Below are 15128 nucleotides of genomic sequence, written 5' to 3' on the forward strand. Positions count from 1 at the left end.
AAAGGGGTGCTGCGGCCAGGTTACTTATTAAAAATATCTCCTAAGGGCGTTTGCTGCAAGTCCCTCAAATTCCACTTTGTGAAGTCAAGGGTCCCGTGCGTGGCTTTGGAGAGGCCGCGTTAAATGAGATGCAGTCCTTGATCCTAAGTCAAAAGATCCCTTACCTCGTGAAAGGAGAGTTCCAGTGCCTGGAGGGCCCAGGAACTCCCCCAAGCAGGGAATTGCGCGTCCCTTGCGTCATCTTGTTTGTTTTCGTCTTCCTTGAACGTTCAACGCATACTGGAGCCCAACAGCTGTTCATAAAAGGTGTTGCTTCAAGAACGAACTAGATCAGTACCTCTTTAGGTAACAACCCGAAGTGTATGTGGGCTAGGCTCTGTGGCGCAATGGATAGCGCATTGGACTTCTAGCTTTCTGTGACAAGAAATTCAAAGGTTGCGGGTTCGAGTCCCGCCAGAGTCGCGGGTGTTTTTGGCATTCAGTGAGGACCTGCCTGGGAACGACTACGCTGTACACCTGTCCTGTCAGGAATTTCTCCACTTCCTCAGAGTATGACCTCTCCTTCACAGTCCGAGAGCCCCCTGTTCCCAGGGAATCGGGGATTTCTTCCATAGCCCGGGAATTTATTGTCCTATAGTTCTTCTCCCTGCGCTTTTGAAGACCTTCTTCAGACACATGCCCCCTTGTCTAGGCGACCGATGAAGCCATAAAATCCAAGGCGGGGGGCGGGGGGGAGCGTAGGTCAGTGGTAGAATTCCAGCCTGCCCTGCGGCAGACCCATGCACTTCCAAAAATCAAAAAAAAATTGAAGAGAAGGAAAACAGACGCAATGTAAGTTGAATGGCAAAATGAACACTAGTCACTGTTCCTTTCTTATGAAAAACAGCTTCCTGGGGTGGATCAACTTTCTCTTTTCCCAGCCGCCGCCGCTTAAACATTTCCGACAGGGTTCAAACCGGTCCTGGTAAACACTGCGCCAACGGCTAAGGGATTCCAGTCCTTGAACGACAGATGTGGTGAAACGCACGAGAGGAGGACCTGGATGGATGTGGAATCCCGAGGGTTCAGGTTGGCTACCAAGTGTCCACCTTGCCTTAATGGCCAGGAAAGAAGGGGCCTGAGTGGCAAATGCCGGATAAAGATCCGAGCAGAGGAGAAAGGAAAAGAGACAGAAGGAAGAGAGGTGGGTAGGAGGAGAAAAGGAGAAAGAACGGCCAGCGCTAGGGTGGGCATGCTGAGGAGCGCGAAGCGGGGAGAGGAGGATTCTGAGGGATGTGAACATGAGGAAATGAGCGCGTGAACTGTCTTTAAAAACCCTGCCTTGTGCTGTAAGACGTAACCCTCGTCTGTCCCCGTCTTTCGATTCTCTTGAGTTTTCTCTTTGCTTATTTCACTCATTCTTAAATTGAACGCATTCTCTCCTCTTCAAACTCCTAAAGGAACCCGTGCATCCTGCTCTTCTCTCATCTCCTACAAGTATGTTCCACCTGCCAGGAATGCTGTGCGCTGCCCAGCTAGCCCTTTCCGCAATCACTGACCCGCTGAAAGTGCCTCCGGCCGGATCCCGCTCTCTGCCGAGCGCGATTTCTCCCGTCATTGCCCTGGCTACCGAGCGCGTTAATCTGCTTTGAAACGAATATACAGGGAAGAGGTTAAATGATCCGCTGGGTGATAATAGGGTCCAGTGCCAGGCTGAGACGTGAGGTGACGGACCACACTTCTCGGAGACCTTAAGTATCCCTGAGGAAATGGGATTCTCTAGCTCCTTTTGGAGATCTCATGCTTTTACAGACCAGATTGGGACTCTGGCGGGGGCTGGATGGTTCAATGGGGAGAAGGTCAGACTTTTTGAACTTTTAATCCGTTTGTCAGTTGAAGGTCGATTTCACGCACATCTATATGCAGAGGATGCCAGATGCTGAAGGGGGAAACCTACAACGTTCCAGATACGTGTTTCTCTGACGGGAATCCCTTCACTCCTCTTCTCGGGACACACGATGTAGTGGAAATGAAAGAAATGAGCACGAAGTAAATGCAATCTTGCTCTGCACATGCAGTATCCACTTTTTGCCTAATAACCATTTAAAGTCCTACAAGAAAACTACAGTACACGGGGGGGGGGGGGGGGAATGCACAGAAGCTCATTTTCAGGGTCTTTACAAATTCATATCCAAATCCCTGCGGAAGGAGAATAGTTTTGTAAGGAAAGCACGAAAACGATAGCTAACATAATGTCAGAAGTTTGGATGTCATTTACCAGCTGTTTCTTGCAGGGGCCTGCAAGCCTTCCCTCCGCTAAGGTCTAGCCTAAGCAGCGGGAATCTGGGAGATCAAAGAGGCAAACGCCACTGCTCTCAGAGTTTACGTTCTAGTAGGACTGCCGCAAAAAAATCACCTTCACCGCCCTAACCTCTAGAACGATAAACCACCGGACCGGAACACCAAGGGTGACAGGTATTTTAAATTCTCATGTAAAGTTGAAGCGTTCCTCGGGGCGATGTCGTTAAAAGTAGGTGCCGGGTCTCCGTTTGATCTGTGGCTTAAATATAAGCTGAATTCTGACGCCTGAACAGGGACTTGAACCCTGGACCCTCAGATTAAAAGTCTGATGCTCTACCGACTGAGCTATCCAGGCTCCGGACGAGGCACTTGAGCGATCCCTATACAAGGTAGTTCCCCATGTACTTTCATCCGCGAGGAAGAAGTAGAGGCATCCAATGGCTTCAAGAATTATTAGGTTCCCCCCAAAGTTTAGCTCAGTCACCTGGGTCTCAGGATTCCTCAGTCATTTATCAATAAGCTAATCATTTAATTTTCACGCTGTACATTTGTTAAACAGCTGATTCAGCTGCGCAGTGGCAGGGAGAAGGGGAACTCCAGAGTCAATCATTGTGGAAGGGAGATAGCTGGTTTGGCCATAGAGTCCCTTGGAGACCACATTTACTCCTCAGATGTGGTGAGATTCCGCTCACCAGCCTGTAGGGGATGGGGGAAGGAGGCGACCATTTTAGGAACCTCTGCGGTAATTGAGGAGAATACTCGAGAAAATCAAAGTGGGGAACGAAGATGAAGAACTTCGATACAAGGCAGGGGATGCACGTCTGGTTTTCCCCTTCGCGATGCCCTCCCTTTCCCCTGCACTTTCAGAGATAGGGTACCTGGGTTCTTTGGAGCCAGAAAAAATTATCCCGTCTCTCTTCTAATTTTCTCTTCCCCATTTTATCTTGAGCCGCAGCTCGTTAAGAAATAGGAACCACCTAGCCGTTGAGGACATAGTGTCCCTGGTTCCCTCGGTGTGCCTTGGTTCTTGACATTTTTTGAGTGCCTGCAGAGAGAGAGAGAGAGAGAGAGAGAGAGAGAGAGAGAGAGAGAGAGAGAGAGAGGGAGACCATGGGGACAAAATCCCAAAGCAAATGTGGCAGAGAAAGAAGATAGGAAGAGCTCGGTTCTAAGAGGAGCTGCACCAACCATGGCCTCCCTCAGCCTGAATTACTTATTTGGAGTCAACACGATTATCATTAAAAACACTAGTATTTTTGATTGCTTGCTTTTTTTTTTTTTTGCCTTAAAGTGTAATTTATTGAAAAGAGCAAACCCAGTCACTGCACGCATCTGAAATGATGGCACTAACAGAAGCAACTAACTGAAGACATTTTAAACAAAATTTTTCCCATCATAGAAACTTGAATACCCTCTGATTAGGTGGCCTCCATATCACCATGACACGATCAGAGTTTGCACACGATAAACTAGGAAAATTTAGCTGAAGAAAAGGGTGCTATCGAAGTCACGAAGACACTAGTTGTTGCTTTTGTCTATACATGAAGAAATGCAATCCTGACCAAATATGAAGAAATAATGCATAAACGTGATGTGCAATCAATGGCACCGTCTGTTACAAAGCAGTGTATGTGAAAACGTCATTTTATTACATCGATTGCACACAGAATTTCAGGAATTAGAAGTAAAATGACAACTTTCACTGCCAACCCCCAACCAGGACCATTTCAGCCAATCCTAAAGAACATTTAGGGCAAAAAATAAGATTCTACAAGGGCTCCATGCATTAGAGTGACTTTCCAGAAACCTTCAACCTCCAGATGGGTCCCTGGTCCAGTTAAGTTCTGAAACCCAGCCCAGCCTCTCAGAACGTTGCACAGTTCCATCTCCCTACCACATATTAGTGACAGACCCTTCCAATATGAAAAACGTAGAATTGCCAAAGCCCAAACACCCCTAAAAAGAGAGGCGTGGAAAGATCAAAGGTGATGGTGGAGTTATACAGAGAAGATAGGGTTTAACAAACGAACATGAATGCTGAATCACCAAATTTATATCTCTTTTCGTCTCCAGTATTGTAGAGCAGCTAGAAGTAAAAACCTAAAATTGTGAAACTCTAACCTGTGTCAAACTCTGAAATATGTTCTACAACTAGTTGTGGTGTTGTACTTTGAAATTTATAGCTTTTTTGTAGATATGTCATTTTTCACAAAAAAAGAAGGAAATAAAAGTCTATTGTGATGATAAAAAAATATTTAAGCCCTCTAGCCTCCTATATTCTGCAGCAGCTAGAAGAAAAAATATGAGAGGATCGTATGGTAGCCCACGACAAACTCTGGGATCTGTCCTGTAACTACTTGTTGAAGAGTGTTTTGAAAACTATTGCTGTTTTATTTCTTTACCTTGTATATATGTTATACTATACGATACAAAAAGTTTAAGAAAAAAAAAAAGGTAATATGACATACACCTGGGGAATTCCTGATGTTCTCACAAGCAGTGGGGACGACCAATTTAATGGGCCAAGCCCTCGATCTTGGGGCTTACTCCTATGAAAATTATTCCTGCCAAGGAGAAGCAAAGCCTACTTTCCATTATACCCGACAGTCATCCCTGGAGGGCCTGTTTTGTTGCTCAGAAGTGGCCTCTCTCTCAAAGCCAACTCAGCAGATGAGCTCACTGCCCTCCCCTTCTTCTCCGTGGGGCAAGACTCTCCGGGGTGTAAATCTCTCTGGTAATGTGGGACATGACTCCCTGGGATGAGCTGGGAACCTTCTAATCTTTTAATTTGGGGGTGGTATCGTTGTGTGCGTGTAGGCGAGAAACTGTAAGCCAATATCATAGGACTCTCGTGTGGCACAGAGTTAAGTGTGTTGCTGGTTAAGCACGCCTCTTACCCGGGGCTCACATCCTTTCGGGAGAAGTGTCCAGATCTGGCGGTTCTCAAAACCTGCACTGCTGCCCTCCTGGTGCAAACCATCATCTCTGCCTGGGTTGCCGCAAAGGTCTCTAATGATGGAGTCTGAATTCAAACCCACTTACGTTTGACTCAAAACCCTCACTCTTTCCGATTCTCTACATGTCATTAAACTAATAGTTTAGGTGGCACAGTCAGGACGAAATAATTGGACAAGTAAAAACAAACGAACACACTCCTCTTTGACCATGGCCCATACACAAAAGGGGTCTGAAAATTACTAATTTGCAATCGGTTTATAAAAGGAGGATTAAAGCCCGTCTCACCGGCTCCCTCTTGACCCACGTTACCTCTTAAATGTAATTGCCGGAAGGAGCGCGAGTGAGCCCGGTTGGAAGCGGCTGAAGAGCCAGCTCCCCGCAGCCAGAGCTAGCAGGATGTGCAGACCCCTTCTTCAGCTCCGGAGATGCTCGCAGCCCAGGGGCCACTCGAGCGCTGCGCTGCGGGTCAGTGGGAGGAGGGAGACGCTCAGCTCGTGGCGCTCGCGGGCTCTGGGCTGCCCTAGCCACGTGCCCCGGCGATAGGCTCCAGGCGCCAGCAAGACTCGTCTTCTCGCCTCTTTGCTTCTCGCGAAGAGCCAGCACAGCTCGTGCCTTAGCTCTCCTAGCCGGGTTTCCGCCCCGAGCTCGCCGCCGGCTCATTACAGGGTGATTTTACCACCGCGGCTCACCCACGTGTCAGGATGGCCGAGTGGTCTAAGGCGCCAGACTCAAGCTTTCGCTTCCCGCGCTCGGGGTTTCTGGTCTCCGCATGGAGGCGTGGGTTCGAATCCCACTTCTGACACGCGTTCACCTTTTGTTTCTGCCATGTCCCGTCAAGAGTTTCCTCTCGGACTTGGCAACACCTGCCCATTTCACCAGATACGCTCACCCGGAGCTCCCGCTTTGTCTGGTAATTTTAGGTTGAATTCACGAGAAAACATTATGAAATCTGCAACAAAAGATAATTTCCAAAGCCATTCAGTGATTGATAATAGTGGTTGAGGATGGTCCTCTCCAAAAAATTTCAAACTTGGTCTTGAGCTGAAAAAAATCAAACAAATAAACCTTTTCCACTGCTAAGGTTTTGAACTGCTGTGCAGTAAGTAGGGCAGGGCAAGGCAGAATATTCAGCTTCTATGTTTTGGAAAACATTCCCTGAATGGAGACGAAGTCCATGAGAATGAATGAAGTTCACTGTGGACGCTACTGATTCAACAACACATCTGCCATGGCAGTGGGGAAGGGGCTTTACTTAGTTCCATTACGTGATTCGGTTTTTTCACCCATTCCAGAGTGGGGTATGATGGGTGTGCAGTCATGGATATGCCCCAAATAGTTGTTCTAAACAGTTCCTGGCTATTTACTAGCTGTTTTAGAGGACTAACTAAATCTACACCTCCCTATGCTACCATCTTGCCCCACCTCTAGACATGTGAGTTACATCATAAAATGTAGAGAGCTACTGGACAATTAATATCTCCTAATATGTGTGATCATGACATTTGCTGATTATGGTAAAGGGTAAATAATTGCCAAAATGTTGTACAAGGTGAGGAGGGAAAAATCCACCATGTCACCTGGCATGATTTAAGGAAAGTCTTTACTGGGGAATTTCTAAATCAAAGCTCAGCTATCAAAGACAGATGTTGACCAATCCTCCCTTTATACCACATAGAAGCATGCCAGGGGCAGTAAATGCTAGAAATGTGGTTTACAACACAACGATACAACCCCTGCATTCACTTAATGGTGACGACAGCAAGCTTTCCCTTTAAGATTTTGAACAAGGTAAGGATGCCCACTGTGCCAGTTTGAAAGTATTATGTACCCCAGAAAAGCCATGTTTAAATCCTGCTCCAATCTTGTGGAGTAGCCATTTCTTTCAATCCTGCTTCAATCCTGCAGGTTGGACTCTTTCAATTAGATTATCTCCATGGTGATGGTGGGTGCGATCTTTTGATTAGATGGACATGTAACTCCACCTATTCAAGTTGGGTCTTGATTAGTTTACTGGAATACTTTAAGAGGAAACATTTTGGAGAGAGTCAGAAACAACACACAGAGAGAGCCAACAGAAACTTCAGAGCAGAGCTGACAGGCAGAGAGCAGAGACACAGATGTTTGGAGATGCTTGGAGCCCAGCAGACCTCACCATGACATGTTAAGCAAGCCAGAACCTGGAAAGAGCCAAGGGAAGCCAAGAGATAAAAACCAGCCCTGGAGAAGCAAGTTGAGGAGCCCCCCACAGGAACAGAGGCTGAGAGCAACTGTCCCAGGAGCAAAGGACCAGAAGATGCCAGCCACGTGCCTACCCAGCTAATAGGTTTCGTGTTCCTGACCTATCAGACTTTGAAATGTGATATACCAGAAATGGAACAGTCTTTTATAAAGGGAATTTTTTAGCTTGCAAGTTTACCGTTCTAAACCTGTAAAAATGTCCAAACAAAGGCATCCAAGGAAAGATACCTCAATTCAAGAAAGGCCAAAGTCAGGAAAACTTACTGGAGACAATTTATCATGGTAAAAAAGAAGCAGTAACATAGCAATATTCCTTTTCAAGTATAGCAAAACTACTATACCAAAGCTAAGCATCAGCAATACTGGAGTATAAGGGTATAGGATTTCTTTTACAGCACAATGAGAATGTTCTCAAATTAATTGTGGTGGTGGATGCATAACTCTGTGATAATACAAAGAGCCACTGAATGTACTTTAGATGGATTGTATGGTGGGGGAATAAAACTTTTTTTTTTTTAAAGTGGGGAGCAGAAAACGTTTAGTTGGACAAGAGGACAAGGCTTGTGAAAGTGTAAGGTGATTCAAGCCTATGTTTACTTACTGCATTATTCATTAGCAGCTAATTTGCTGACAGTATTTGAAATTGTCATGTGTTGTTGAATCAGTAGCGTCCACAGTGAACTTCATTCATTCTCATGGACTTCGTCTCCATTCAGGGAATGTTTTCCAAAACATAGAAGCTGAATATTCTGCCTTGCCCTGCCCTACTTACTGCACAGCAGTTCAAAACCTTAGCAGTGGAAAAGGTTTATTTGTTTGATTTTTTTCAGCTCAAGACCAAGTTTGAAATTTTTTGGAGAGGACCATCCTCAACCACTATTATCAATCACTGAATGGCTTTGGAAATTATCTTTTGTTGCAGATTTCATAATGTTTTCTCGTGAATTCAACCTAAAATTACCAGACAAAGCGGGAGCTCCGGGTGAGCGTATCTGGTGAAATGGGCAGGTGTTGCCAAGTCCGAGAGGAAACTCTTGACGGGACATGGCAGAAACAAAAGGTGAACGCGTGTCAGAAGTGGGATTCGAACCCACGCCTCCATGCGGAGACCAGAAACCCCGAGCGCGGGAAGCGAAAGCTTGAGTCTGGCGCCTTAGACCACTCGGCCATCCTGACACGTGGGTGAGCCGCGGTGGTAAAATCACCCTGTAATGAGCCGGCGGCGAGCTCGGGGCGGAAACCCGGCTAGGAGAGCTAAGGCACCAGCTGTGCTGGCTCTTCGCGAGAAGCAAAGAGGCGAGAAGACGAGTCTTGCTGGCGCCTGGAGCCTATCGCCGGGGCACGTGGCTAGGGCAGCCCAGAGCCCGCGAGCGCCACGAGCTGAGCGTCTCCCTCCTCCCACTGACCCGCAGCGCAGCGCTCGAGTGGCCCCTGGGCTGCGAGCATCTCCGGAGCTGAAGAAGGGGTCTGCACATCCTGCTAGCTCTGGCTGCGGGGAGCTGGCTCTTCAGCCGCTTCCAACCGGGCTCACTCGCGCTCCTTCCGGCAATTACATTTAAGAGGTAACGTGGGTCAAGAGGGAGCCGGTGAGACGGGCTTTAATCCTCCTTTTATAAACCGATTGCAAATTAGTAATTTTCAGACCCCTTTTGTGTATGGGCCATGGTCAAAGAGGAGTGTGTTCGTTTGTTTTTACTTGTCCAATTATTTCGTCCTGACTGTGCCACCTAAACTATTAGTTTAATGACATGTAGAGAATCGGAAAGAGTGAGGGTTTTGAGTCAAACGTAAGTGGGTTTGAATTCAGACTCCATCATTAGAGACCTTTGCGGCAACCCAGGCAGAGATGATGGTTTGCACCAGGAGGGCAGCAGTGCAGGTTTTGAGAACCGCCAGATCTGGACACTTCTCCCGAAAGGATGTGAGCCCCGGGTAAGAGGCGTGCTTAACCAGCAACACACTTAACTCTGTGCCACACGAGAGTCCTATGATATTGGCTTACAGTTTCTCGCCTACACGCACACAACGATACCACCCCCAAATTAAAAGATTAGAAGGTTCCCAGCTCATCCCAGGGAGTCATGTCCCACATTACCAGAGAGATTTACACCCCGGAGAGTCTTGCCCCACGGAGAAGAAGGGGAGGGCAGTGAGCTCATCTGCTGAGTTGGCTTTGAGAGAGAGGCCACTTCTGAGCAACAAAACAGGCCCTCCAGGGATGACTGTCGGGTATAATGGAAAGTAGGCTTTGCTTCTCCTTGGCAGGAATAATTTTCATAGGAGTAAGCCCCAAGATCGAGGGCTTGGCCCATTAAATTGGTCGTCCCCACTGCTTGTGAGAACATCAGGAATTCCCCAGGTGTATGTCATATTACCTTTTTTTTTTTCTTAAACTTTTTGTATCGTATAGTATAACATATATACAAGGTAAAGAAATAAAACAGCAATAGTTTTCAAAACACTCTTCAACAAGTAGTTACAGGACAGATCCCAGAGTTTGTCGTGGGCTACCATACGATCCTCTCATATTTTTTCTTCTAGCTGCTGCAGAATATAGGAGGCTAGAGGGCTTAAATATTTTTTTATCATCACAATAGACTTTTATTTCCTTCTTTTTTTGTGAAAAATGACATATCTACAAAAAAGCTATAAATTTCAAAGTACAACACCACAACTAGTTGTAGAACATATTTCAGAGTTTGACACAGGTTAGAGTTTCACAATTTTAGGTTTTTACTTCTAGCTGCTCTACAATACTGGAGACGAAAAGAGATATAAATTTGGTGATTCAGCATTCATGTTCGTTTGTTAAACCCTATCTTCTCTGTATAACTCCACCATCACCTTTGATCTTTCCACGCCTCTCTTTTTAGGGGTGTTTGGGCTTTGGCAATTCTACGTTTTTCATATTGGAAGGGTCTGTCACTAATATGTGGTAGGGAGATGGAACTGTGCAACGTTCTGAGAGGCTGGGCTGGGTTTCAGAACTTAACTGGACCAGGGACCCATCTGGAGGTTGAAGGTTTCTGGAAAGTCACTCTAATGCATGGAGCCCTTGTAGAATCTTATTTTTTGCCCTAAATGTTCTTTAGGATTGGCTGAAATGGTCCTGGTTGGGGGTTGGCAGTGAAAGTTGTCATTTTACTTCTAATTCCTGAAATTCTGTGTGCAATCGATGTAATAAAATGACGTTTTCACATACACTGCTTTGTAACAGACGGTGCCATTGATTGCACATCACGTTTATGCATTATTTCTTCATATTTGGTCAGGATTGCATTTCTTCATGTATAGACAAAAGCAACAACTAGTGTCTTCGTGACTTCGATAGCACCCTTTTCTTCAGCTAAATTTTCCTAGTTTATCGTGTGCAAACTCTGATCGTGTCATGGTGATATGGAGGCCACCTAATCAGAGGGTATTCAAGTTTCTATGATGGGAAAAATTTTGTTTAAAATGTCTTCAGTTAGTTGCTTCTGTTAGTGCCATCATTTCAGATGCGTGCAGTGACTGGGTTTGCTCTTTTCAATAAATTACACTTTAAGGCAAAAAAAAAAAAAAGCAAGCAATCAAAAATACTAGTGTTTTTAATGATAATCGTGTTGACTCCAAATAAGTAATTCAGGCTGAGGGAGGCCATGGTTGGTGCAGCTCCTCTTAGAACCGAGCTCTTCCTATCTTCTTTCTCTGCCACATTTGCTTTGGGATTTTGTCCCCATGGTCTCCCTCTCTCTCTCTCTCTCTCTCTCTCTCTCTCTCTCTCTCTCTCTCTCTCTCTGCAGGCACTCAAAAAATGTCAAGAACCAAGGCACACCGAGGGAACCAGGGACACTATGTCCTCAACGGCTAGGTGGTTCCTATTTCTTAACGAGCTGCGGCTCAAGATAAAATGGGGAAGAGAAAATTAGAAGAGAGACGGGATAATTTTTTCTGGCTCCAAAGAACCCAGGTACCCTATCTCTGAAAGTGCAGGGGAAAGGGAGGGCATCGCGAAGGGGAAAACCAGACGTGCATCCCCTGCCTTGTATCGAAGTTCTTCATCTTCGTTCCCCACTTTGATTTTCTCGAGTATTCTCCTCAATTACCGCAGAGGTTCCTAAAATGGTCGCCTCCTTCCCCCATCCCCTACAGGCTGGTGAGCGGAATCTCACCACATCTGAGGAGTAAATGTGGTCTCCAAGGGACTCTATGGCCAAACCAGCTATCTCCCTTCCACAATGATTGACTCTGGAGTTCCCCTTCTCCCTGCCACTGCGCAGCTGAATCAGCTGTTTAACAAATGTACAGCGTGAAAATTAAATGATTAGCTTATTGATAAATGACTGAGGAATCCTGAGACCCAGGTGACTGAGCTAAACTTTGGGGGGAACCTAATAATTCTTGAAGCCATTGGATGCCTCTACTTCTTCCTCGCGGATGAAAGTACATGGGGAACTACCTTGTATAGGGATCGCTCAAGTGCCTCGTCCGGAGCCTGGATAGCTCAGTCGGTAGAGCATCAGACTTTTAATCTGAGGGTCCAGGGTTCAAGTCCCTGTTCAGGCGTCAGAATTCAGCTTATATTTAAGCCACAGATCAAACGGAGACCCGGCACCTACTTTTAACGACATCGCCCCGAGGAACGCTTCAACTTTACATGAGAATTTAAAATACCTGTCACCCTTGGTGTTCCGGTCCGGTGGTTTATCGTTCTAGAGGTTAGGGCGGTGAAGGTGATTTTTTTGCGGCAGTCCTACTAGAACGTAAACTCTGAGAGCAGTGGCGTTTGCCTCTTTGATCTCCCAGATTCCCGCTGCTTAGGCTAGACCTTAGCGGAGGGAAGGCTTGCAGGCCCCTGCAAGAAACAGCTGGTAAATGACATCCAAACTTCTGACATTATGTTAGCTATCGTTTTCGTGCTTTCCTTACAAAACTATTCTCCTTCCGCAGGGATTTGGATATGAATTTGTAAAGACCCTGAAAATGAGCTTCTGTGCATTCCCCCCCCCCCCCCCCCCGTGTACTGTAGTTTTCTTGTAGGACTTTAAATGGTTATTAGGCAAAAAGTGGATACTGCATGTGCAGAGCAAGATTGCATTTACTTCGTGCTCATTTCTTTCATTTCCACTACATCGTGTGTCCCGAGAAGAGGAGTGAAGGGATTCCCGTCAGAGAAACACGTATCTGGAACGTTGTAGGTTTCCCCCTTCAGCATCTGGCATCCTCTGCATATAGATGTGCGTGAAATCGACCTTCAACTGACAAACGGATTAAAAGTTCAAAAAGTCTGACCTTCTCCCCATTGAACCATCCAGCCCCCGCCAGAGTCCCAATCTGGTCTGTAAAAGCATGAGATCTCCAAAAGGAGCTAGAGAATCCCATTTCCTCAGGGATACTTAAGGTCTCCGAGAAGTGTGGTCCGTCACCTCACGTCTCAGCCTGGCACTGGACCCTATTATCACCCAGCGGATCATTTAACCTCTTCCCTGTATATTCGTTTCAAAGCAGATTAACGCGCTCGGTAGCCAGGGCAATGACGGGAGAAATCGCGCTCGGCAGAGAGCGGGATCCGGCCGGAGGCACTTTCAGCGGGTCAGTGATTGCGGAAAGGGCTAGCTGGGCAGCGCACAGCATTCCTGGCAGGTGGAACATACTTGTAGGAGATGAGAGAAGAGCAGGATGCACGGGTTCCTTTAGGAGTTTGAAGAGGAGAGAATGCGTTCAATTTAAGAATGAGTGAAATAAGCAAAGAGAAAACTCAAGAGAATCGAAAGACGGGGACAGACGAGGGTTACGTCTTACAGCACAAGGCAGGGTTTTTAAAGACAGTTCACGCGCTCATTTCCTCATGTCCACATCCCTCAGAATCCTCCTCTCCCCGCTTCGCGCTCCTCAGCATGCCCACCCTAGCGCTGGCCGTTCTTTCTCCTTTTCTCCTCCTACCCACCTCTCTTCCTTCTGTCTCTTTTCCTTTCTCCTCTGCTCGGATCTTTATCCGGCATTTGCCACTCAGGCCCCTTCTTTCCTGGCCATTAAGGCAAGGTGGACACTTGGTAGCCAACCTGAACCCTCGGGATTCCACATCCATCCAGGTCCTCCTCTCGTGCGTTTCACCACATCTGTCGTTCAAGGACTGGAATCCCTTAGCCGTTGGCGCAGTGTTTACCAGGACCGGTTTGAACCCTGTCGGAAATGTTTAAGCGGCGGCGGCTGGGAAAAGAGAAAGTTGATCCACCCCAGGAAGCTGTTTTTCATAAGAAAGGAACAGTGACTAGTGTTCATTTTGCCATTCAACTTACATTGCGTCTGTTTTCCTTCTCTTCAATTTTTTTTTGATTTTTGGAAGTGCATGGGTCTGCCGCAGGGCAGGCTGGAATTCTACCACTGACCTACGCTCCCCCCGCCCCCCGCCTTGGATTTTATGGCTTCATCGGTCGCCTAGACAAGGGGGCGTGTGTCTGAAGAAGGTCTTCAAAAGCGCAGGGAGAAGAACTATAGGACAATAAATTCCCGGGCTATGGAAGAAATCCCCGATTCCCTGGGAACAGGGGGCTCTCGGACTGTGAAGGAGAGGTCATACTCTGAGGAAGTGGAGAAATTCCTGACAGGACAGGTGTACAGCGTAGTCGTTCCCAGGCAGTTCCTCGCTGAATGCCAAAAACACCCGCGACTCTGGCGGGACTCGAACCCGCAACCTTTGAATTTCTTGTCACAGAAAGCTAGAAGTCCAATGCGCTATCCATTGCGCCACAGAGCCTAGCCCACATACACTTCGGGTTGTTACCTAAAGAGGTACTGATCTAGTTCGTTCTTGAAGCAACATCTTTTATGAACAGCTGTTGGGCTCCAGTATGCGTTGAACCTTCAAGGAAGACAAAAACAAACAAGATGACGCAAGGGACGCGCAATTCCCTGCTTGGGGGAGTTCCTGGGCCCTCCAGGCACTGGAGCTCTCCTTTCACGAGGTAAGGGATCTTTTGACTTAGGATCAAGGACTGCATCTCATTTAACGCGGCCTCTCCAAAGCCACGCACGGGACCCTTGACTTCACAAAGTGGAATTTGAGGGACTTGCAGCAAACGCCCTTAGGAGATATTTTTAATAAGTAACCTGGCCGCAGCACCCCTTTTCCTCCAGCTCCAGTCTGTTGTTCTTTCTACAGAAAGGAGAGCTTTTGTTGTCCATTGTCATCGTCTCTCTGGAAGGAGAGGTCCAGGCAAAGGGCGTGCAGGAGTTGTACCAGAGAAGACAAGATTTAACAAATTGGTGTCACCACCGAATCATTGTGTTGATACTTCCTTTTAGTCTCCAGCATTTTAGGCGAGCTGGAAGGAAACGTCCGCAATGGTGGACCTGTAACCCATATCATACTTTGAAGTTTCTTCTAAAACTACTTTTTTTTTTTTAAAACAATTGACCTACATTTATTCCAACCCTAAATTATGTTAATGTCCATTGATAATGAATTAATTGATATCAGAATTACTCTATTTGAAGATGAAGAAAGTATTCTAGTTTAGTTACTTTAGAAGGCTTTTCTATCTACATTATCAGAACAAAGACTTATAACCTAGCATATTTAAACAATGAACTGGTGAAAAATACTCACTTTTTAAAACATAATACTGATCTCTTCCCTCAATTATTAAACATAATCGGTCCTTACCTTTTCC

General features: G+C 46.4%; 6 non-coding genes across 6 annotated transcripts; 3 read left to right on the forward strand and 3 right to left on the reverse strand.

Annotated features, from left to right (window-relative positions):
* The first annotated feature begins 372 nt into the window (after positions 1-372).
* On the forward strand, positions 373-462 carry TRNAR-UCU (transfer RNA arginine (anticodon UCU)). Its single transcript is given in 2 exon segments — positions 373-409; positions 427-462. It is a non-coding gene; the product is annotated as a tRNA-Arg (tRNA).
* Positions 463-2562: 2100 nt separating this feature from the next.
* On the reverse strand, positions 2563-2635 carry TRNAK-UUU (transfer RNA lysine (anticodon UUU)). The gene has a single exon. It is a non-coding gene; the product is annotated as a tRNA-Lys (tRNA).
* Positions 2636-5933: 3298 nt separating this feature from the next.
* Positions 5934-6040, forward strand: TRNAL-CAA (transfer RNA leucine (anticodon CAA)). The gene is made up of 2 exons: positions 5934-5971; positions 5995-6040. It is a non-coding gene; the product is annotated as a tRNA-Leu (tRNA).
* A 2505-nt stretch (positions 6041-8545) lies between these two features.
* On the reverse strand, positions 8546-8652 carry TRNAL-CAA (transfer RNA leucine (anticodon CAA)). Its single transcript has 2 exons — positions 8615-8652; positions 8546-8591 (listed from the first exon to the last, which is right to left on the reverse strand). It is a non-coding gene; the product is annotated as a tRNA-Leu (tRNA).
* A 3296-nt stretch (positions 8653-11948) lies between these two features.
* On the forward strand, positions 11949-12021 carry TRNAK-UUU (transfer RNA lysine (anticodon UUU)). Its single transcript has one exon. It is a non-coding gene; the product is annotated as a tRNA-Lys (tRNA).
* A 2101-nt stretch (positions 12022-14122) lies between these two features.
* Positions 14123-14212, reverse strand: TRNAR-UCU (transfer RNA arginine (anticodon UCU)). Its single transcript is given in 2 exon segments — positions 14123-14158; positions 14176-14212. It is a non-coding gene; the product is annotated as a tRNA-Arg (tRNA).
* Positions 14213-15128: the final 916 nt, after the last annotated feature.

Source organism: Tamandua tetradactyla, chromosome 25 (genome assembly GCF_023851605.1).
Source record: "Tamandua tetradactyla isolate mTamTet1 chromosome 25, mTamTet1.pri, whole genome shotgun sequence".
Lineage (NCBI taxonomy): Eukaryota > Metazoa > Chordata > Mammalia > Pilosa > Myrmecophagidae > Tamandua > Tamandua tetradactyla.